The sequence below is a fragment of the Schistocerca piceifrons genome, chromosome 1 (genome assembly GCF_021461385.2).
Source record: "Schistocerca piceifrons isolate TAMUIC-IGC-003096 chromosome 1, iqSchPice1.1, whole genome shotgun sequence".
Lineage (NCBI taxonomy): Eukaryota > Metazoa > Arthropoda > Insecta > Orthoptera > Acrididae > Schistocerca > Schistocerca piceifrons.
The window spans coordinates 1,074,175,778-1,074,200,899 of NC_060138.1; the positions used below are offsets into that span (position 1 = coordinate 1,074,175,778).

The window sequence follows — 25,122 nt, forward strand, 5'->3', positions numbered from 1 at the left end:
GCATTTTATGCCGGTTTACGTTACCGCTGTTGGTGAATGGCGCTTCGTTGCTAAATAGAACGCGTGCAAAAAATTTGTCATCGTCCCGTAATTTCTCTTGTGCACAGTGGCAGAACTGTACACGACGTTCAAAGTCGTCGCCATGCAATTCCTGGTGCATAGAAATATGGCACGGCTGGAATCGATGTTGATGTAGCATTCTCAACACCGACCTTTTTGAGATTCCCGCTTCTCGCGCAATTTACCTGCTACTGATGTGCGGATTAGCCACGACAGCAGCTAAAACACCTACTAGGGCATCATCATTTGTTGCAGGTCGTGGTTGACGTTTCACATGTGGCTGAACACTTCCTGTTTCCTTAAATAACGTAACTATACGGCGAACGGTCCGGACACTTGGATGATGTCGTCCAGGATACCGAGCAGCGTACATACCACACGCCCGTTGGGTATTTTGATCATAATAGCCATACATCAACACGATATCGACCTTTTCCGCAATTGGTAAACGGTCCATTTTCATACGGGTAATGTATCATGAAGCAAATACCGTCCGCACTGGCGGAATGTTACGTGATATCACATACGTTTGTGACTATTACAGCACCATCTATCAGAAAGCGAAAAAAGTGGTCCAACTAAAACATTAATATTTCTTTACGTACTACACGAATATGTAATAAAAATGGGGGTTCCTATTTTAAAAACGCAGTTGATATCCGTTTGACCTATGGCAGCGCCATCTGGCGGGCCAACCATGGTGCGAGATGATTTGCCCCTTCAAGCTAGACGAGTTTCGTTCCTTGTAGTTTTTTCGTTTGATGCTTATTTCGTGAGGTATTTGGCCCGGTCTATATCAATGGACCATCCTGTACACACACCAAAACCAAAACGCGACGCACCGCGAAGAAATTATCCGATTGTGATGGAAATCGGTAGATATTCTGTACATGTACACACAAACAAATAATTACAATTTCAGCAAAATTTAAGGATTTATTCAAGAGAAACAGCTTCACAAAATAAGCGAGTCAATAAGACGTTGGTCCGCCTTTGGGCTTTTACAAGCCTTTATTCGGCTTGACATTGATTGATACAGAATTATTGAATGTCCTCCTGACGAATATTGTGCCAAATTATGTCCAATTGGCACGTTAGATGGACAAAACCCCGAGATTGTTGACTGTTCCGTCTATATTGCTTCAAACTTTATCAATTGGGGAGAGGGCCAGCGACTTCGCTGGCCAATGTAGAGTTTGTCAAACATAAAAATAAGTAGAAGAAATTCTCACCGTGTGCGGGAGGGCATTGTCTTGCTGAAATGTATACCCAGGATGACTTACCATGAAGGAAACAAACCGGGCGTAGGATATCGCCTACACAGCGCTGTGCTGTAAGAATGTCACAGATGATAACCAATGGGGTCCTGCTATAAAATGAAATGCCACCACAGACCAGCACTCTTAGCTGTCGGGCTGTACAGCAAGCGACTGTCAGGTTGGTATCGCACTGCTGCCGTTGTGTTGCAGGACACGCCTTCGCTGGTCATCGAAGCTGGACTCATCACTGAAGACAATTCTACTCCAGTCAAAGAGATTCCAGGCCGTAGACTTGTCTGGAGGCGTACCGGACAGCTGTGGGATGGCCATTCGGTCGGACAACCATGGCCTGGGATGCCTTCCTTTTTATAGCACGATCTCTAAGAGCACAGCGGGACGTCAAAGATAACTGTGCCTAGTTTTGTTGCCCTTCCAGGCAAGTCGTCTTGGGCTTACATACCAGCAACATAATCCAGTAGATAGGCAAAATACTGCCCACAAGTGTTCGTTAATGTTCAAGTCAGGGGGCTGTGCTAACCAGAGAAGACGCTGCAGTTCAGTTGCATTCTCCTCATACCACGATTGTACTGCCCTGGCTGTATGAATGGGTGCGTTATCGTCCTGAAATATGGCAACATTTGAATGGTGGGGTGCACCTGATCGCCTAAAATGTTCACATAATCGTTGACTGTAACACGGCCTTTGAGAGTATTGGTGAGACCAGGGGAATACCATGATATGGCTGCTTAAACCTTCACTCTTCCACCTCCATACTTAAGCGTTGGAATCAAGCTTCTTTAGGCGTTCCCCTGCCGTAAACCCGGCCCGACATTGGAAATAACAAAACGTTGATTCGTCGGACCATATGAAGTGTTTCGACTGATCGGCCGTCCAGTATTTATGCTCCTGACACCATGTTTTAGCTTCTTTGCGTTGGTTGTCGTCACTAATGGTTTCGACATAGCAGCTCGTTTCGAATATTCGTTTTATGGGGTTCTCGGCGGACTGTGCCGATAGATAAGGGGTTTCGAAGATGGCTATTGAGCTCTTCAGTCACTTTAGCACCCTTAGTTTTGTGTTCTTTTGACACTATTCGTGTTAGCGTACGACGATCCCTGTCATTTAGTTTTGATTTGCGCCCACTATTACGTTTAGTGAAGAGGGACGCGGAAATCTGCTCCGCAGTTTGCGCTCCAATACCGCCCACAAGGGTTCAATAATATTCAAGTCCGGGGACTGTGCTGGCCAGGGGAGACGCTGCAGTTTAGTTGCATGCTCCTCATACCGCGATTGTACTGTACTGCGTGTGTGAATTGATGCATTGTCGTTCTGAAATATGGCATCTTTGTTGGGGATTTGAATCAAAGGGTGCACCTGATCACATAAAATGTTCACGTAATCGTTGGCTATAACACGGCCTTTGAGAGTAATTATGGGACCAGCAGAATTCCATGATATGGCTGCCGACAGTATCACACTTCCACCTCCATGCTTAACTGTTGGAATAATCAATCAAGATTGTAGGCTTCTTTTGGCGTTCTCCAGACATAAACCCGGCCAGATGTTGACAATAACCAAAACGTTGACTCGTCGGACCATATGACATATTTCCATTGGTCAGGATTTATGCTCCTGACACCATGTTTTACGCTTCTTTCCATTCGTTGTCGCCACTAATGGTTTTGGTATAGCAGCTCGTCCATGAATATTCGCTTTATTGAGTTCTCGGAGGGTAATGTTGGTAGATACGGGGCCTCGAAGATGGCTATTGAGCTCTGCAGTCACTATAGCCGCTGTAATTCTGTGTTGCTTTGACATCATTCGCGTTACCGTACGACGATCTCTGTCGTTTAGTTTTGATTTGCGCCCACTATTACGTTTACACTATGATGTCTTCCGTGTAGGATGTCATAACTATTGAAACAGTTGCTCTTGAAACATTCAATACGTTGGCTGTCTTGGTTACTGATGATACAGCTTTTTGGGCCCGCACAATCTGCCTCTGAATGCAAATACGAAGTGTGCACGACTCGTAAGCAACCTGCACTGATGCCTAGTCCGTACTGAACACGCACAGTCCAACGCGACACGTGTCTTACCTGCGTTGTTGACCGTCAAACACAATCCCCCATTACTGCCATTGTTCACATTATTGTGCATATCCCCTGTACCTGGACGCAGACGATGGGAGTTTCTACGGCTTGTAGCCGTCCTTTTCAAACCATACCTTGGCCAGCTATGTTGCCGAATCTCTCCTAACTGAGAACGTTTCGATCATTATGGGCAGGGCCTTCGAACTCTTTCGGGATTTTGACTGTCTAAAGCGCCAACTGAACAGCATTTGGCGCGCTATCCCTGATGAGGACATCCAACAACTCTATCAATCAATTAAAAGCCGAATAACTGCTCAATAAGGGCCAGAAGTGGACTAACGCGTTAATGGCTTGCTCAGTTTGTGCAAGTCTCTCTCTTAAATAGATCATCCATTTTTCTCAAATTGTATTCATTTGTTTATACATATATTTACATCACATCTCCCGATTTCCATTCCATTAGAATAGTTCCTTCGTTTTTTTAAAATTTTGTCTTAGATTGTATATGAATGAATTTCCTCTTAACATTCAACAAGCAGAATTGGTATTTTTTCCAGATCATGCTACTTGTATTACAGACAAAGCCGCAAAAGTGGTTGTTAATGATGTTTATCCAAGAATTATTACCTGGTTCTCTGAAAATGAACTGAAAACACTCTATATTCAGCCCTGTATAACAAACAGAGTCATACGAACAACTGATGTAGCACATGAATAGGAGTTAGTAAATAGGGTAGAATGTTCTAAATTTTTGAGTGTATACATTGATGGAAAATTGTAGGGGAAGAAGCGTTTTTCTGAGCTCTCAACCAATTAATTCAGCTACATGTGTTCTTCGTATGACTGCTAGTCTTGGAAACAAACGAGTCAACCTCCTGATATATTTTGCGTATTTCCACTCAGTAGTGTCATATGGAATAATTTCGTGGTAATTCACCACTTAGAAAGAGAGCGCCGATTGCATAAAAAGCTAGTTGTAAGAGCAATATGATGTTCACCCGCGGTCATCATGTAGATACATTTTCAAGGAGACAGGCAATTTTATTGCACCGTCACACTGCATACATTCGCTAGTAAAATTCGTCATAAGTAATCATCACAATTTGAGAATAGCAATAACCTCCATACCTACAACACTAGAGGAAAAAAGACCTTTATTATTCATTATTAAAGCTGTCATTGGCTCAGAGAGGAGTTCAATATGCATCAACAAAAATTTTTGATCAGTTACGTAATAATATAAAATATCTGACACTTAGCAGAGAAAGTTTTCGACGTAACCCAAATTCATTTCTCCTGGACTACTTCTCCCGTGTCGCGGACGAATTTCTATTTAAAACCTGTATCCTGAAAAAAAGCGTAATTTTTAAGTATAGTTGCATATGCAGGACTAAAAATAATGTGTTCATTAATGTTAACACTAAGCGTGTATACATATTCTGTAAACTGACTAGTTATATATCATTTCGACAAAAGAATAAATAGTCCAGATGATCAACGGAACATGTAACTGACTAACCAATTAGCTGTAGTGTCTAGCGTTCAATAGGAAATTTGTTTCTAATATGTTATCAGAATAAATACGTCGAGTAACACTAACAATTGAGTAGCTCATGTTACTTATCAATGAAAACATTTTACCAGTTACTTAATTACTAATTATCAAGTAGCATCCACTACTTTTTACATTTTCACATTTCACATTATAGTATTAAATGAGTTAATTTTCTTATCTGTTCGCCTTATTCAGATTGATTCTCTCTCTCTCTCTCTCTCTCTCTCTCTCTCTCTCTCTCTCTGTGTGTGTGTGTGTGTGCGTGTGTGTGTGTGTGTGTGTGTGTGTGTGTGTGTGTGCGTGTGGGCGCGCGGGCGCGTGTTCTGTGTGCTTGGCTTGTGCGTCACACGTCATGAACGTCCTTGTTTGCGTAAGACTGAGTGTTTATGTCCGTATATTTCAAAGTTCAATTGAAACATTATTTGTTTGACGAGCTCCCGCACGTCATCACCTGCAGGATTGTCGTTGCAGAGAGCTCACTACTGCTGCCAGTAAGCTTGCTCGAAGGAGAGGCGTATGATTTACAGTGTTATAAGCGACAGACCGTTTCATTCGACAAATATTAGTTATGAAGCAAGACTGTTCCTAGATCAGTTCGATATTAACTATATAAGTTCACGTTATAGACAGTGGCTCACCTTCAGCATGGACCTTTACTGCAGTCGGCAAGTGTTATAATCTCTGGTTCATGCGTTGTGTATCTGGAATCACTGCACGGACTGAAAGAACATGTAAATATTATAAAAGTACACAGTCTAGCGCCAAAAATATTTTAAATTATTTAAATGAGTGTAGTAGAATTAATTAACTAGAAAATAAACAACCATTGATTCCTGTGTAAATATGATGCTTTAGCAATATTTTGGTAATATTGTCCTCGTGTTACACAATAGTTTAGCACTCGCTACTTCGCTAGCTTTTGCGTTGTAATTACTACAAAAATATTTTTATAAATATACATAAGGCGAACTAAAAAACTAATGTATTAAAGTGCCGTTTCGTTTTCTATCCAATTCTGACAAAGCCGACTCGTCGTGGCGACTGTCAAACAGCTTTCTTTGATTTGGTTCACGAACTGCAACACCTTCTAAACCTTTTACACTAATTAAGGCCATGGAAGCATGGTCTTTTCCGAATGTAGTTCTGACGAAAAAGTGATTATGGTAGCTGTAGTTGGAGGTTTTGAATAATACTGCCTTTTGAGTTCTTGTGAAGATATTTCCATAGAAACTTTCATTTCAAACACACACTTCTTTATTTCTAAACGAGAAGTAAAGTACCAATAGATTTTGCTTTAAATTTTTTTAATATAACGAGATACGAGGGAAGTTCAAAATAAGTAATGCAAGAAATTTTTTTCTCGGCCATTTTCGGTTGAAAAATGCAGAATTTGTTGTGAGACATCGTGGAATATTCCGGCTTCAGCCTCGATAGTTTCATGAAGTTCCGACAAGATGCGGTGCTATACTTGACCTTCAAAATGGCATCTGTAACGGAGATGCTTTCCAAGGAGAGAGCTGTCATTAAGTTTTTTTTTTTTTTTTGGAAACCAGAGCATCTCAGACATTCATAGCCGTTTGCAGAATTTCTTCGCAGATCTGTCCATGAACAAACGCACGGAGAGTCGCTGGGCGAGACATCTGTCTTCACCGTGACAAGGTCACGCAAACCTGTCCGACCTCCCGCGTGCCGACTGGCCGCACACAGCCGTGACTCCTGCCGTGCTGGAACGTGCGTGCGGACACTCTCATTCGAGGTGGTAAACGGATCGCAATCAGACACCTCGCTGCGCAACTGGACGCATCTGTGGGTAGTGGTGACGCACTCGTCGGCCAGTTGGGGTACTCAAATGATGTGTGCTGTTGGGTTCGTTGCCGCCTAACAGAATATAAACAGCAATGCAGGACAATCTGTGGTTTATTACTTGCACATTGCAAGGTTCATCGTAACAAATTTTTATCGAACGTGGTCACAGACGATGAAACATGGTTTCGTCACTTCGAAGCGGAAACAAAACGGCAACCCATGGAGTGGCACTACACCACCTCTCCTCCGAAGAAAAAGTTCAAAGCCGCACCCTCTGCTGGAAAAGTCATGACGACGTTCTTCTGGGAGATTGAAGGGGTTATTCTGTTTGATGTCCTCCCTCATAGTGCAACGTTCAACTCAGGAAATCGAAAAAAGAGTTCAGCGTGTTCGTCGCCGCAGAAATACAAATGAACGTCTACCTCTCCATGACAGCGCAAGGCCTCACACAAGTCTGCGCTCCCCAGAGGAACTCAAAAGACTTCACTGGACTGGTCTTCCTGATCCACACTACAGTCTGGAACTCACATCTTTCGACTTCCATCTGTTTGGCCCAATGAAAGATTTACTCTGCGGGAAGCAGTACGTGGATAATGCGGGGAGGTTACTAATGCAGCAAGTCGTTGGCTCCGACGTCGACCTGTAGACTACTACCATGCGGACATACTGCCCCTCCCAGTGAGGTTGCGTAATGCGTCGCATTGAACGGAGATTATGTTGAAAATTGTGATTTTTGTCGTCAAAAGAGTGAGGAATAATATGGTCTATTGCAATCCTGAATAAAAGTAACCTGGTTTCATGAAAAAAAAGTGTTGCTTTACTTAATGAATGACCTTCGTATTTTCATAAACATATTCATAATCTCACTCTCTTAATATTTGAATTTCCAAAATGACTAAAACACGTATTTTTTTATTTCTAACCGAGAGGGCAAATAAAAATTTTCATAGATTTGGCTCTAGGAATGCTTTCATAATGAAAAATTCCCTTAAAAACTTTCATCCCTCATTTCACCTCCTTATGAGGTGAAATTCCATGAGCGCTGAAACTCATTTCTTTTTATTTAGGGCTGAGAAGCCAAATACAAATTTTAACAGATTTAGCTTTAAAAGTACTTTCATAATGAAATATTTCCATAGAAATTTACATTCCTTAATTTCCAAAACCACCGAAACATGTATTTTTTATTTAGAACTGAGAAGCCAAATACAAGTTTTCTTCGATTTATCTCTAAAAATACTTTCATATTGAAATATTTTCATAAAAATTTTAATCCCCTATTTCACTCCGCCTAAAGGTTGAATTTCCAAAAATACCGTAACAAATATTTTTTGTTATTTCTAAACGAGAAGTCAAATACTAATTTTCATAGACGTATCTTTAAAAAGGCTTCAGTAGTTCCTTCATAATTATTAAGTAAAAAAGGACTTTCATCCACTATTTCACCTCCTTAAAGTTCAGATTTCCGGAAACACTGAAACACACAATTTTTTAATTTCTTACCAAGAAATAAAATAGCAGTTTTCGTAGTTCTAGTTTCAAAATTGGATTAATACGGGTGTTCAGAACGTGTCTCCGCAGTGCCGTATGATTGTTAGCCGCGCGTGCCGTATGCCGCAGTGAATATACCGAAATGAAATACAAATTATTAATTTACTGATATTCATTTTTACTTACAAACTTTCACATTTAATGTTGAAAGTGTCCCCCCTGTTGCTGAATATACAATTCAATCCGTCCAATCATGTTTCCAAACACAAGCTGTAACATTTCATCTGTAACAGACGCAATGAAAGTGGATATTGCAGTTTTCAAGTCATCGATCGGTTTTTATACACAGTTGCTTTCGCTGCACCCCAGAAGAAAACCTCAGGTGGTGTTAGGTCAGGCGATCGTGGAGGCCAAAGTCCCTGTGAAATTATGCGATCACCAAAATCATCAGCAAGCGGTGACATTGAAACGCGAGCTGTATGCGCGGTTGCACCATCTCGTTGAAAATAACCATTTAGTATTTCACTTAACACAAGTTCTCTCATGATTGGGTTGGTTCAAATGGCCCTGAGCACTATGGGACTCAACTTCTGAGGTCATTAGTCCCCTTGAACTTAGAACTAGTTAAACCTAACCAACCTAAGGACATCACACACATCCATGCCCGAGGCAGGATTCGAACCTGCGACCGTAGCGGTCTTGCGGTTCCAGACTGCAGCGCCTAGAACCACACGGCCACTTCGGCAGGCCTCGCATGATTGGGTATAGAATATCACTGCAGTATCGTTGTGTGTTTATTGTTTCGCTGAAAAATATGGGACCCACAATCCGACGTCTAGAAATTGCAATCCAAACTCCTATTTTCACAGAATGAAGTAGTTCCTCATGAATACACAATGGATTTGCAGTACTCGACATAGAATTTTGCGAGTTCATGTACCCGGATAAAAGAAACTACGTCTCATCAGTGAAAAACGTTTCATTAAGGATATCCCTTCCATTTTGTTGAAAGAAATTTTTGACCTATTGACAATAATGCAGTTTCTTGCCATGATCAGTATTTTTCAGTTCTTGCACGACTGTCACTTTGTGTGGAAAAAGTTCTAATTTTTTCCTTACAGCTGTTTTCCGACGCTATCATCGATTTCCTGGGCGAGTTTTCTTACTGACTTGTTCGGACTCATGGACATTTTATTGGAAATATCAAGTTATCTATCCTCAGACAAAACGCTAGGACGACCACTTCTCGGTGCATCTGTCACTGAACCCGTACTTCGAAATTTGTTAATTAAATCTCGCACAGTATCGCGATATGGGAGTGTTGTCTCCGGGAAAACTGAATTAAATGTTTGACGAACTGAAACTGTGTATTTACCGCCAGCTTTGAACACTTGTTCGACTAAAAACATACGTTCTTCAATGGTTAGCATTTTAACAGTGACAAAAACGAAACAAACGAACAAAGGAACCAAACTGAAACGTTCACGTCAACACGTAACGACACACACCAACGATACTACTGACGCTGGCTGAGATAAACGAAACAGTGGAATTCTGGGAGAGTCCACTTGAAGGGAAGTAACCCAGGCAGGCGAACAATCATACGGCACGGGCGGCTAACAATCAAACGGCACTGCGGAGAGACGTTTTGAATAAACCGTAGTTATGTATCTTCAAAAAGCTTTTTTACCCATATTTCACCCCCTTAGGGGTGGAATTTTGAAAAAAAAAAAACCTTCTTAATCGATCCCTACAGTACAAAATCATCATCCTCTCAAAGTTTCAAGTTGGTATCGCTAGCATTTTGAGCTAGGCGTTGATGAGTCAGTGAATCAATCAGGACATGTACTTTCATATATGGAGAAGATTACATTCACATTACCCGTCTGAAATCATATAGCTTACCTAATACAGCAGAAGTCTTGGGTAAGCTTCATTCTAATGTAGAACGAATATTACATGACATTTCATTAGTGTTTGTTTTTTAAAGCTTTCAGTGGTGAAACGACGAATGATTGCGCGTCTGCCCAACGGCATCCACATTGTGGATTTCGCTCTCGATACTCTTACTGTTTCATCTCAATGAAGGTGCTGACAAAATACTCCCTCACTAAGTAAGGCCTACATACCTCAGCATCAGAGCAACACTATTTCTAAAATCTATGGCTGTATATCAGAACCAAATTCAATTTATTTCGATACTCGTCTGGTAAGATATATGAATGGATTCAAATACTCGTATGTTTTAACAGGCAATAGAAATATTCACAGTTGTAGGTGTAGCTCTATGAATGATACTCACAGTCCTATGTTGCAGGGGGTTCTTCGTCCTTCACTGCTGTCGCTGATAACTCCGGGAGCGGCACCTGTGGACAGACTTACACGTAACACTGAACGGTCGGAAGGACTTCAACTCTACTTCATCGCTGTGCACACTGAAGTAGCCACCAAAAACAAAACATAGTTTACAATTCGCGAACGAAGGCGATGTCATATGTACTAATCTTATGGGCTGCGCAGCGATTTTGGAAAGGAAGGTGAAGGGGTAACAGTAGAGCATAGAAGAACAAGAGAACGATAGAATAGTGGCCAAATCAATCACAATCACACCAACAGAAAACCTCATAAATGCATGTTGAGATACTAGTTTAACTAAGTAGTCAACTTGAAATTTGATTTCTACACCAAGCAATGGTATTACTGTGGGAGACATGCCTCTTTTTTTGTGCGTTTAACCTGGCCTAGAGCGGGCTGCAAAGAGTAAAAACTGTAGAGGAAGATTGGGATACACCCAGTAAATAATTGAGCATGTAGGTTGTAAGAGCTACTCTGAGATTTGGAAATCTGTGCTAAGTTCCTATGGGACCAAATTGCTGAGGTCATCGGTCCCTAGCTTTACACACTACTTAATCTAACTCTAACTTACGCTAAGAACAACACACACACACACAGACACACACATGCTGGAGTGAGGACTCGAATCTCCGACGGGGTGAGCCGCGCAAACCGTGGCAAGGCGCCGTAGACCGCACGCCTACTACTCTGAGATGAAAGGAATGGCATAATAGCGGAATTTGTGGCGGGCCACATCAAACCACTCAAAATAAAAATGTTAGGATAATTATCGTGGCTGGCACCTACCATTTCCCCGACATATTTCGGTTTACTATGTGTTTAAAATTACTAGTAGCTGGCTGGATCTGTTTCCTACCCTCACTTGTCTTACCGATACACTATTTACTTGAAATTGCTTTCTAAGATTGTTACTTTTATTCATTTACGTTCATTATCCTGATTTTTACGTGTCCTGTACCGCTTTGACTATTATGTATTTTGCCGTTGAAAATGTTGCCGATCTAGTAGACAAATTTCTTTTTCGTCCCTCGTCTACTGGATACCAGAAAACATAAATTCGAGGAAGAAGAACTAGTTCAAGAAAGGCTTCGCAGGTCACGTTACATTTATTAAATTTTTAGTGTCAATTGATATGTAAATATCGAAAACACAGAAAAGGAGAGGGGATAAGAGAAGTAACAGGTTTACCAGGTAGGGAAGAATCCAACTTTAGGTATAAATAGCAGCTCGTTATCAATAATCTTCACATCTAAAACTTTTTTTAGCCACATGAACACTGCTAGGTGCTATACACAAAAACAAATCGTCAAACTTGCTGGACAAAAAATTAAATTTTACGTTAATGATTTTTAGGTAAGGACCCTCTGTGCGCAACTGAATAAAGACAATTTTTCTTTTGTCAGATGCCTTTCGCCTCAATTTTTAAGACGTCATCAGTGGCCTGAAATACATATACAGTTTCATTTGGATGCAGCACTTTCAACTTACATATTCTGGAATTGAGAATTAAGTTACAAACAGGTCTCTCCTAGACACCTTTCGCTCAGTACCAGTGTATATGTCATATGTAAATACGTATTGATATTGTTCTACAGGTCCCGAGTTCGAGTCTCGGTCCGGCGCACAGTTTTAATCTGCCAGGAAGTTTCATGTGCTCTTTTTGTACTGTTGGTGAATCTGTTACATAAACTGCACACATACACACCCAGACACACACACACACACACACACACACACACACACACACACACACACAATGCTAACCTGTTTTGCTGCGTAATGTTGCCATTTGTGGAATGTCTATGTTCCTGTTTTGTTACATATTGTTATTATGGTGGAAGATTATATTTGTGTGTGCGTGTGTATGTATTTGTCTGTCTGTGAAAGTGTGTGTGTGTGTCAGCTCTTTGGTCGTTATGCGGTTGCATACAGACGGTCGTAATTATAATTACCATTTAATTATATCATTAATATAATATTGACAGCAACTGGTGACTGACAGTTCAACAACATGAAAGAAGTTATCAATGATGTCAGGAAAACCTCATAAATCATTCCCTTGACAATTTATTTATGCTACTTTACAGGTGCTATACAAAGACGTTTCTGTTGCGAAATTCCCATGTCAAGAAGTTTATTTATCACTATACTTCGCCTGTTTCTCCATTTCTACGTGCTTCTGTGTAAATTTCATGTTATGTAACGATACGAAGTGCTTGTCCCCACATCTGTGTTCCCCTTATAAGAATTAATCATGAAATCAAAATTAAAAGGTAATTTGTGCAAATGAAATGAATTTTCCCTTTCCCTCAGTATTATGACAGATTTGATCACCAAACAATAAATAAGAATCACAACTGTTCTTCACCACTAAATCTATGAATATCATAGCCTGAAGAAAGCAACAAATAGAATTTACGTGGAGCAACAGCAATGACGCAGCACAAGGAAAACGTCCTCGAATTTTGGCTCCAGGTGAACTAACTAAAAAAGTTTACACATGAAAATCCAAGTAATAATTCAGTTTAGAATATGAACATTTGCACTAACAGACTTGGGAGGAAGGGCAAGGGTCATCGTATAGGACCAATCCCTAATTCACTGGAGACGTACACTCATCCTGTAAAATATTTCAGCTCTCCGAATTTATTTACAGATGTAAACTTTAGCTAGAAGGTAAATGGACTGGTGATCACAGACATTGGAAAGTATTTCTTTTGTGAAATGCAAAATGAAAAATCCATTCAAGCTGCGATAACGAAAGTAGAATCATTAACAAAACTTGTAACCTCCCCACCGTAATTTTATAAGAATGAATAATATTTTTTAAGGATGCTAATCGACACTGGTCTAGGCGTAACCTGCCCACAATGAAATGTACTGACAATGGCAACAAAAAAATGTGAAATTCGCAATCTGACTCAAATATAAATCCTTCAAAAAATTAAAGTCCATTCAGTGACAAAAAAATTCAATTAAACCGAAATATCGGTCTTTGGCCCTGTGTAAAACAATCAGAATTAAAGTCTTACCTCAGAATAAATGGATGTCACATATCTGCTCTTGTTGTTGCGCGCCGCTTGGAGGAACTGCATTGCAAATAATAATATTCTCTTTTTTTGTGATTCTAGTAAAATTTTTCTTCAAAAGAAGTGGAATGAAATGGGAAGTGCATCGAAATCTTTAGTTCAATAAAAAATTAAATTTTGAAAAAATGCTTTTGAAATAAAAATTATTATTGGGGGACTTGTTGGACAATAATTACAATAAATAAATTTTTACATTATCTAATGATTATATTAATTAATGGTATACCTTATTCACCATCTTGACCAGTGTTGCCGACCGCCTACATCACACAACCGCACTGGGCTGCTACTACTGACCGACCGCTCTGCATGACGACAAATTAGCGTACTGCACGCGACGACTACTGACAGAGTACTGTTCTCAACTAGACAGAGCTACAGACTCGCAACGACTGACTGACTGACTCGCCACGACTGACTGACTGACTCGCCACGACTACTACTAACAGACTCGCTCGCAACACTCGCGCGGTCAAGCGCATACTCTCTGGTCACAGATGCTACAATGCCTCGCCATCGCTGCTGCGTTACATACGTGTTTCAACATAAAGTAAATGTTGTGCACACGCACTAAGTACAAAATATATCAGACAAAGACAAAATGTGAGTACAAAACATAGTAGCAAATCAGAAAAGTATATACAAATTTTTGACAGATAACAAAGTGCACAGGCACTGAAAAAATTCTTTAGCATATGCAGAACAAATAAACAGACTGGCAAGAATAATTAGATGTAGTACATAAAGTAAATGTTGTGCACACGCACTAAGTACGAAATATATCAGACATAGACAAAATGTGAATACTAAACATAGTAGCAAATCAGAAAAAAGTATATACAAATTATTTGACAGATAATAAAGTGCACAGGCACTGAAAATTCTTTAGCATATTCAGAACAAATGAACAGATGGCAAAAAATATTATGTTGACAAGTGACATAAGTGTACTCGCATTGGAGTTCAGCGAATCGAAAAATGTATAACCTATGAACATAAATGATGTTACCAAAAAATTTTTTCTTTATGTGACAAGAATCAGGATAGGAAAGGGAAGGATTGCATCATGGTTGTAGCACTTTAGATTGCACACAGCTGCTCTGAAAGTCCATATCTTTCCATAGAAGTACAACACCAAGTGACACAACTTGAAGATCTTTTCCCATCAGAATTTATCAGTGTAGCAAAGACACTGAACTGTCGTAGTAATGTTCCATGTTTTCATTTTGGCAGTACATTAGGTACACCAAACAGTGGGACCATAATAATGTCTTCATCGCTCACGGTGGTGGACAGCATGTCGTGTCAACACCACACTCTTACAAGGCACACCAACGTAGAATTAGTGCAAAACCAAAGATAGTGCTCCATGATCACTAGGATAAACAGAACATATGGACATTGCAGTAATTCAGGGTAGTCAGCTTATGAGGTGAAGGACATCAAGTCACATAATATTGACAATTAGAGACTTAATCAGTTTGTGGCATTCATAGCCCAGTTATTGAACATTTCTGTACCAAGTATGTAGTATTACAGAAAAATGTTCATTAATTGTTTTACATGGAATCAGTAGCCTTCTTTTCCTGGTTACAAAGCATTATTAAATAATCGCATTCTTTTCAGTTACAGAGTGTAATTAAGAATCATTAACCTTCTCCTAATTACAGTTAATTAATCATTTGTCATTCCAATAATACTCATTATCCTTTTCCTAATTACAGTTGATTAATCATTTGTCGTTAATTAATCATTTGTCTAATTACAGTTAATTAATCATTTGTCTAATTACAGTTAATTAATCATTTGTCGTTAATTAATCATTTGTCTAATTACAGTTAATTAATCATTTGTCGTTAATTAATCATTTGTCTAATTACAGTTAATTAATTAATCATTTGTCATTTCAATATAGTAAGAATTATTAGCCTTAATTAATTACAAAGCATTATTAAACAGTACCATAGTTAATTAATTATGTGTCATTCCAATCTATTAAGAATCATTAGTCTTTTCCTAATTACAAAGCATTATGAAACAGTCACATTCATTTCTGGTTACAAAGTATCAACATTGGAAACAAGAGCTAATCAATGGCATAATTAATAACAATTCTTCAAGTGACATTAATTATTGGCACTCAGTGGCCAGCAAGTATTGAATAGAATCATCATTCAGTATTATTCAGATTATTACGAAGTCATTATTAAAAATCAGTTAATTACAGTCAAATCATTAGTAATCACAGGCATTATAAGTAATATCATTACAATAAACAGTGGCAGTTATCAGCTAGTGACAAAGCATTATTTTGAATATAGTCTCATTAAGAGGTCATTAATCAAGTGACATGCTATTCAGAGTTGATCAGTATTATTCAGAATTATCATAAACTAGTGACATTATGTGGGACTGGTAATACATGTTTTTTGTTAGCAATGCATTGCGTTGGGATCGATAATTAATTGCTGAGGCATAATACTTTTTGCTTTTGACCTATTGCTGCAAATGAGGATAGGTAACGTCATTCGTCATGAGTCAGCTGTAGCAAGATTATGTAACAAGGCAGTACATGTGATCACATTTATAAATGATAAACACAAATGGGTAAAAAATATAAAAATGCAAGTACTAGAACAGGTATAATAAGTAACAGGTTTAGTAAGTGTCATGAAAAACTTCTCCTGGAAAAAATACAAAAACGGATTATTGACCTGAAAGAAGAAACGCACACTATGCTGAAAAGTAGTGAACTTCGAATTAACAAGTAGTGAAATGTGTATAAAATGTGTTCCATAGCTGTCCTTTCCAAAACTTTCCGTCATCCTACTATGCAATGTAACACCTGCTGTCAAAGCAAACTGCAACAAATACTTAAATAACTACGTAGCATAAATACATTACTTCAACATTATCCTCATCTGTAAAGAAAAAACTTCATTATCCATATCATCATAACTTCACCATTATCATCACCTGTAAAGAAAAACTTCATTATTCATAATACCATGTCCTTCATCATTATTCATCAGTATTCACTATCATCTGCAAAAAATCACTTCATTACTCATTATACAACTATTCCTTATCTCTAGCATATTTCATCACTAAAACTAAGATGTGTAGTTCTCTCTGACAGCCTGCATCAATCACCTTGTATTCTGAAAGAAAAAATTAGTTAAGACTGCTATTCTGTGATGAGTATTGTATATTCTTGTTAATGCTTGTTAATCCTGATCCATTTACTCTTCCCCATAAAGTTATTGCATCTTCTTTCGTGTATTCCGTAGGTGAAATTCCCATTTCTGTTGAATTTATCTCTTACACGCATTATTCTTTCTGAAATTGATGAACAAAGATTAATGTCTTGCATTTAAATCATATACCCACTAAATAATGACTGGTTAATGGTGGCACAATTAACCATACAGCATAACATGACAGAAAACGTAATATGTCAAAGGCATTGACAGTGTTCAGAGGCAAAATGTACAGATAATATTACAATCCAGCAGGAAAAAAAAAAAAAATGTAAAACAGTCACGATGTTGAGATGTCATAAGGCAAAAAAAAAAAATGTCAAAGTCGACTGGTGTGTGTTATATCTTAACTATTTCATAGTGCATACAAACAAAACTGGAGTACAATCATGTACACAAAAAAGTGGAAAATGTGCACGGTCTGATGTGTAACGACAAGAAAAGCGACCTGCTAACCTTACCTTGCCGGGCACTTGCCAAGAAAAAATACGATAATCATCAATAAGTAGTCACGTGAATTAATTACATTAGTAAATGGCATCATAGTGTGTTGAATCATACAGTGTCTTCATTCAATAAACGGTTTAATGTTTGAGATATGGTGATTGCCTTTCGATTTTCTGGTTCTCAAAGTTTCGACGTGTACAACATTGGGGTGAGGGATGCTGCGAATCCGATATGGACCTGCGTATAGAAGTTCAAATTTACTGCACTTACCTTTTAATTTGCTGGATAAATAGTGTGTACGTACTAGTATCTTCTGTCCAACGTGAAAGACGCGGCGTGTACAAACCTGTTTTTGCTGTCTTCTCCGGCGCTCTGCGGCACGTTTGATGTTGTTCAGCGCAATGTCAATTATTTCGTGGTGTCGTAGGCGACGACTTTTGGGAAATTCTATTAATTCTTTAATTTTGTTCGGTGGTTCAACGTTTTTCAGTATAACAGTCGGAGATAGCATAGTGGATTCATTTGGAATGGAATTAATTACATCTTGGAATGAGAGTATGTGTGTATCCCAATCAATATGTCTTTTGTGGCAGTATATTCGGCACAGTTTACCAATTTCTTTCATTAATCTTTCACAGGGGTTCGAAGAAGCGTGGTACTTGGATATATAGATCGGAGAAATGTTTCTGGCTCGTAACATGCGTGTCCATACGCTACTACGAAATTGAGATCCATTGTCAGAAATTACTTTCATTACATGCCCTACATGAAATAGAAAATGTTTTACAAATGCTTTCGAAACAGTTTTAGCAGTAGTATTGCGTAATGGAGTGAAAGTAACAAATTTTGAAGTGAGCTCAACAGCGACAAATATGTAGCAAAAACCTCTGTTAGTTCTGGGAATCGGACCAAAAATATCTACAGCGGCCATGTGTCTTAATTTAACAGGTATAATGGGATATAAAGGAGGAATATGTGAAGTGGTGTCTGATTTAGCTTTCTGGCAAATTTTACAAGACGCTAGAACTCGTCGTATACGTTTTTCCATGTTAGTAAAATAACAGTTCTGTCTCAGTATAAGAAAACACTTTCGTGCTCCGTAATGTGCGTAGCTTAAATGAGTGTACCAAATTAATTTGTTAACCAGTTCGTCAGGTATGCATAATAACCAATTGTTGCTGTCAGGATGAGAGCGGCGAAACAGAATGTCATTGCGTACAGTGTAGTGGTTCCTAATCGTAACATTTTTCCTATCTTGCCAAAGGTTTTTAATTTCTTTCCACACATTGTCTTTATTTTGTTCTCGTGCTATGTCCTGTAATGACGACAAAATAAAATTTTCAAATGCTACTTGTTGAATGTACATGACACTGAAATTTGCTTTGCAGAAGTTGGTTGCTACGTCTTGCTGATTGTTGCCGAGAGAACGCGATAGTGCGTCTGCTATAACATTTTGTGTGCCGGGAATGTGGACAATCGTAAAATTAAATTCCTGTAAATACAGTTTCCATCTACTTAATCTATCGTGATTGAATTTAGCTGAAAGCAAAAATTGTATGGCTCTATGGTCTGTGTAAACGGTGGTGTGTCTGCCATAAAGAAAATGCCTAAATCTCGTGAAAGCCCATACAACACATAATGTTTCAAGTTCTGTAACGGAATAATTTCGCTCAGCAGGTGACAGAATGCGACTTGCAAATGCGATGTTTTTAATTACTATTGAACCATCTTCTTCAATTTCCTGGAAAATATGTACGCCTAAAGCGGTGTTGGAACTGTCGGTAGCAATGGAAAAATTTCTAGTAAGATCTGGGTGTGATAAAAGTGGAGCATTCAACAGAGCATTTTTCAGGTTTATAAATTCAGAGTGTGCTTGCTTATCCCAAGACCAAATAGTGTTTTTACCTGTTAATTGGCATAGTCTAGGCGTGTCTAAAGCAGAGTGATGAATAAATTTACGAAAAAAGTTAATTAAGCCCAAAAAACTGCGTAATTCTTTCTTCGTCGTAGGAACACTAATGTCACGTAGAGCCTGAAGTTTGTCTGGATCAGGCGCAATGCCTTCTGCTGAAATTACGTGTCCAAGAAATTTTATGGAAGTTTTGCCAAAATGCGATTTACTGAGGTTAACTGTGAGTCCTTGTGCATGAAAAGTTTGTAACAGTTGTTCAAGAATCAGATTGTGTTCAGACCAGTTAGCTTCTGCGATAAGAATATCGTCTACATACGTCGTAATTCTGTATTTAATGCAAACGTGTGTCGGATGACGTCAAAATTAATAATATTTTCGTGAAGAAGATTCTGCGTGTCAAAATTATTGCTTACGTTATTGGAATATGAAACCTGTACTGTGTCTGGTCAAATTCTGTCGTACGTGCTATTATTTAAGGGAGGATGCTGTGGCATATCCACTATATGAACTGTTCTGTTATTTCTTACTGACGTGTTACGCTATAGATGACACCTATTGTTTGGATCATTCATGATTATTCGTTGTTGCTGATGTTGTTGCTGCTCATAAGATCGACTGTTATTAAATGTACGCTGAAAATTGTGCTCGTTATTTTTACGTCTGTCGTAATAGTCATTCCTATACGGTGTATTGCGATGGGAATTGAAATACTGTCTTCTTTGTACATAGTTGTTTCCTTGCTCCCGTGCGTTACTATTTGTTGGATCTTGAACTATACGTGCACGCGGCGAAACATTAAAGCCTGGTTGACCTTGTGTATTCCATTGTTGGTTAGGTATGCTAACCGGCTGGCTTTCATGTTATTGTGGTGAAAAACATCTATTGTTACATAAATATGGTTCCGATTGCTCAAAATTTTACACATACTGATGATTACGATTTTACCTGTAATTAAAGTTACGGCGGTAGTTGTCATTACGGGAGTGCCTACTGAAAATTGTCACATTCGGTAAAATATTTGTCATATCCGGTTTTCATTACTCGTTTCTTAATACTAGGTAGAGCAATAGTTAAAGAGCAGTTTTGATAGATATAAAGGATAGTAGAAGAAAAGGCAGCAGTGCAGAAAACTAAAGATGAAACAGCACTACTACAGCTCGGGGCCCTATGCTCGCTACGGCACATATTCATTAAAGCGTAATGAATCCCCTGAGGTCAATTACGCACTGCAAATAAGTTTTAGCTTTTGCGTTACAGGCAATGGCAGTAAAATTCCAAAGGCAAATTGTTGTATTCTTGCTAATTCCAATTTCTGCATAATAGATAATGCTGATGAAAATACAATAGCAAATTGTCGCCTCAGATTCAAAGCTAGTTTCTCCATTACAGATAATAGCGGTGAAAGTACAAAAACAAATTGTCGTATACAGTGCAAAGCGTGTACCTGTACGCTGTCATTATTAAATTCCTTACATTTTCTTACAAATGCAAATTGCTCGAAATCTACGTTCTCGTCACTCAGTTTGATAACACGTTCAGGTTTGTGTGTGAATCTGTTCGTCTGTGTCATTTCGGATTTCAAGTTGCGTAGCTTTTCGGATTTCAAATCGCGTAGTCTCTGTAAATTGTTCACATTATACACGCTGCGTGAGTCAGACAAATGTCCGTAAAGTGGCGTCTGTTGTGGTATGTTATTAACTGAAATGTTTTTCATCTCTGTTACTTCTTGTTGTAAATTTGATAACTTCCTACGTAACGTGTTGTTAGACGAATCGATCTCATTAATTGTCTGCTGTAAATTTTGAAATTCAGGTGTTTGGATAAAAGAAACCGGTGCAGTATCGTCTGATTTATTGTCATTAGTATTTTCGATAGCATCAATACGACTGGCCAATTCATCACATTTTTCAGTCAGTATTTTAACCTGATCATCGGTTTTAGAATCAGACGCATTAATCTGTTTTTGCAACTTGCGCGTAGTTTCGCTCAGTTTTTTAACATCACCTTTGATAACATCACAATCCTGTGTTAGATCTAATTGTTCGAATCTATCTGTCACTGTTTGAATATTTACTGTGTGTGTATCTGTTTTTGATTTAAGGTCAGAAATTTCATCCCGTAATTCCGCGTTCAATTGTTCTAAGGTATTAATTTTGTCGGACACTGTAGTAATATTATTGTCTACATACGTCTTCGCTTTCGCGAATATTTTACGTTTGTCCTCTTGTCTTTGTGCAGTGATTGTTTCCATGACTTGTCGTTTTACTTTGTTTTGATCCTGAATAAATCTGCGGAAACGCGTATCACTGTTCTGTATGTGCTGATTAAAGCGCTCGTTAATCTGAGTGTTCTGCTGTTCGAATTTCGCGTCTATCTTTGCGTCCATAGTGCGCGAAAGTTCTACCGTCATTGCTCTAAACTCGTCCCGTAATTGTGTAGCTTTTTCAGAGCACTGTTTGGCGACTCCGCTAATTTCGTCTCTGAGTGTATCTGTCGCGGCTGTTTGCATTTCCCTTAATTCTTGCGCAACCGACTTTATTTCTTCGCTATTTTTTTGTGAACAAGCCTCAATTTCCACGCGCAACTGTTCCTTAGTGTCATGGCACTGCGCGGCAACGGCTGTAATTTGTTCACTAAGTTGTTTGAAATTTTCGTCATTATTGTCAAGTTTTTCATTTATGTGTTTGTTATCTTCCCTAAGTTGTTTGACCTGTTCTTTGAGTTGTCTAAAATTTTCGTTCTGTTCACTAAATTGTTGTTTGAGATCTTCACTCTGTTGTTTACTCATTTGTCGCAACAAAGCCATAATTGGATTCGACTCAAGGTCAGCATTTCTATTCTCTGAGCTGTTCAACAGTGGATCTGGAATTGTTTCACTTTCTGTAACCATATGGTCATTTTGAGATTTACAAAAAGGTTTGTCAGTCAAATGTATACTATCAGTCATTGTTTCGGAATTAAATAAATCTGTCGTACTTTCAGAACACTGTCCATTTACATTAGACAAATTTGTCTGTTCATTACTTGGATTTTCTAAATCGGGTGTGCTAAGCTCGGCAGCGCTCATTACAATAGAGCGTTCTGCGTCATCAATTGTCGTCAAATTAACAGACGAGACAATTGAGTTCGTTTGTTCATTATCAAGGTAAAAATCATCACTAGTGGTTGGAATGCACTGATTGGTAGTGAACGCAGGATTGTCATCATTACACTGCGTATCACATGTCCTATCGGTAAAGTCGTTTGAGCCGGTAATTTCGTTCGTAATACCTCGCGATACACTATTCACAGTCTTTCGCGGCATTTTTACAATAGTCAAAATTTTTCACAAAACAAATAAACACAATGCAAAAGGAACACACAAATACAACAAAGCAACAAATTGCCGTTGACCTGTAGAAGGAAAGTCACAAGATTAATAAAAGCGTTGCGCCAAATCCTAATTATATCTAAGCAAATAAGAGCAGATATCTGACTGTTGCTCAAAAGACTCTCAACGAAATACGATCCTGGACTGGGTGTCGCCAAGTGTAACCTCCCCACCGTAATTTTATAAGAATGAATAATATTTTTTAAGGATGCTAATCGACACTGGTCTAGGCGTAACCTGCCCACAATGAAATGTACTGACAATGGCAACAAAAAAATGTGAAATTCGCAATCTGACTCAAATATAAATCCTTCAAAAAATTAAAGTCCATTCAGTGACAAAAAAATTCAATTAAACCGAAATATCGGTCTTTGGCCCTGTGTAAAACAATCAGAATTAAAGTCTTACCTCAGAATAAATGGATGTCACATATCTGCTCTTGTTGTTGCGCGCCGCTTGGAGGAACTGCATTGCAAATAATAATATTCTCTTTTTTTGTGATTCTAGTAAAATTTTTCTTCAAAAGAAGTGGAATGAAATGGGAAGTGCATCGAAATCTTTAGTTCAATAAAAAATTAAATTTTGAAAAAATGCTTTTGAAATAAAAATTATTATTGGGGGACTTGTTGGACAATAATTACAATAAATAAATTTTTACATTATCTAATGATTATATTAATTAATGGTATACCTTATTCACCATCTTGACCAGTGTTGCCGACCGCCTACATCACACAACCGCACTGGGCTGCTACTACTGACCGACCGCTCTGCATGACGACAAATTAGCGTACTGCACGCGACGACTACTGACAGAGTACTGTTCTCAACTAGACAGAGCTACAGACTCGCAACGACTGACTGACTGACTCGCCACGACTGACTGACTGACTCGCCACGACTACTACTAACAGACTCGCTCGCAACACTCGCGCGGTCAAGCGCATACTCTCTGGTCACAGATGCTACAATGCCTCGCCATCGCTGCTGCGTTACATACGTGTTTCAAACTGCCTCTCAATATTACTTCACATATGGGGACTATCTAAGGAAGAATTAATTACGAAATGGGACGAAATGTTTTCGCTCTGTTGCAAGGACGCTGACTTCTTACTTTCAAAATTGCGTGGAAGAACACAATGTTAACATGTATACACAAAAAGCTGGGAAGTTCGTGTGTCTTAATGTGAATTTCTTAATGATGTACAATGTTAAGACATAATCATGATTGTTACGCGGAAGATACAAAATTTCATAAACTTAAGTCACTCCATGAATATCACATAAATCAGATACACTTGGTTTTCTTATATCTCTCTGTAGGAAACTCTTAATATTAGACGCACAAGGCAAAAAAGAGACTACGGAATAAACACTTTACAGCCCATGATTTCGATCTGTGTTTCTCTTGCTACAATGTTTCAAATTGTATCGGAAAAGTTTGGTTTAAATGAAGGACATATTGTTTTATTCTTAAAAACAGATACTTTTGTCTTATCGCTAATCTGTAGCCGGATCCGTAAGGGAAACAGGGACACTGAGCGTGGGTCACATGAAATTTCAGCAGTAATCGCTACAGACATACATACATAAAACTAGAATCCTAAGGCGCTTACCAGCAAGAGTGAAGAGCAGGCTACACAGAACCACAAACAGCGTCCTCAGAAGAAACTTCATGTCGATGGGTGTAAACGGCTTCTGAGCCTACCGATGGACGGCCGAGCTTTTATCGATAATGGATGGCATCCGGGGAGGATCCCCGATGTCGTCACAGACTCTAACGCAGTATGTCCTCGTGACCGTCTGGGATTCACCGCGCCGACCTTGTCTCGAGTCACGTCTGGCGGCAAAACAAAACAAAGAGATCTTTAACACCGTAAACAAAGCACAAAACAATTTCTTCTGTCCGATACTGCTGCAAATGACAAATGAAGAAAGGAAATCAATATTCTACTGCTGACATGGGCTGTTGCATAATCGACCTCCTCTTACCAGGTTTGTTTCCATGTGGAAGCAGATGTGCCCAGCGGGTGTATTCATTTCAAGTGGCAAAGGGTGCAGCAACCAGTAGCAACGACTGATTGTTTTCTATTTTATAACTTCCGATGTCCTCTTTCCACTGTGTCGAAACACGTTGAGGCAGCTGAAATCTTCAGAATTCTGTAAGATAATGTAGACCAAGAACTTCACTTGACCGACTAGAACTAGAACTAGGCGGACTCTTTGACGTAAATGTATTGTTCACTAACGTGTCGGGAGATAGAATTGGTAATCGTTATGCTTCTCGATTACACCAGCATTCTGCTCTATACTTCTATGACAATCAACTACACTATCTGACAAAAAAAGTGAAATACCCAGAAGGGGATGAGGAAACGCAATGAAACTTCACGGCTTGAAAAGGAATGTGATGCTATTCCAGTGA

The 25,122-nt window shown here is 38.9% G+C and overlaps 1 long non-coding RNA gene across 2 annotated transcripts in view; it reads right to left on the bottom strand.

Annotated features, from left to right (window-relative positions):
• LOC124767937 overlaps positions 1-24,410 on the bottom strand; it is a 28,780-nt gene extending 4,370 nt beyond the window's left edge. The window contains exons 1-4 of one of the 2 annotated variants that reach the window (XR_007012974.1): positions 24,314-24,410; positions 10,567-10,630; positions 5,606-5,686; positions 4,549-4,759 (exon numbers count right to left, since the gene is read on the bottom strand). This is a non-coding gene — a long non-coding RNA (uncharacterized LOC124767937). Of the gene's footprint in view, positions 1-4,548; positions 4,760-5,605; positions 5,687-10,566; positions 10,631-24,313 lie in introns of those variants that run through there. The other variant, XR_007012973.1, reaches the window with a different exon arrangement.
• Between the last annotated feature and the right edge of the window lie 712 nt (positions 24,411-25,122).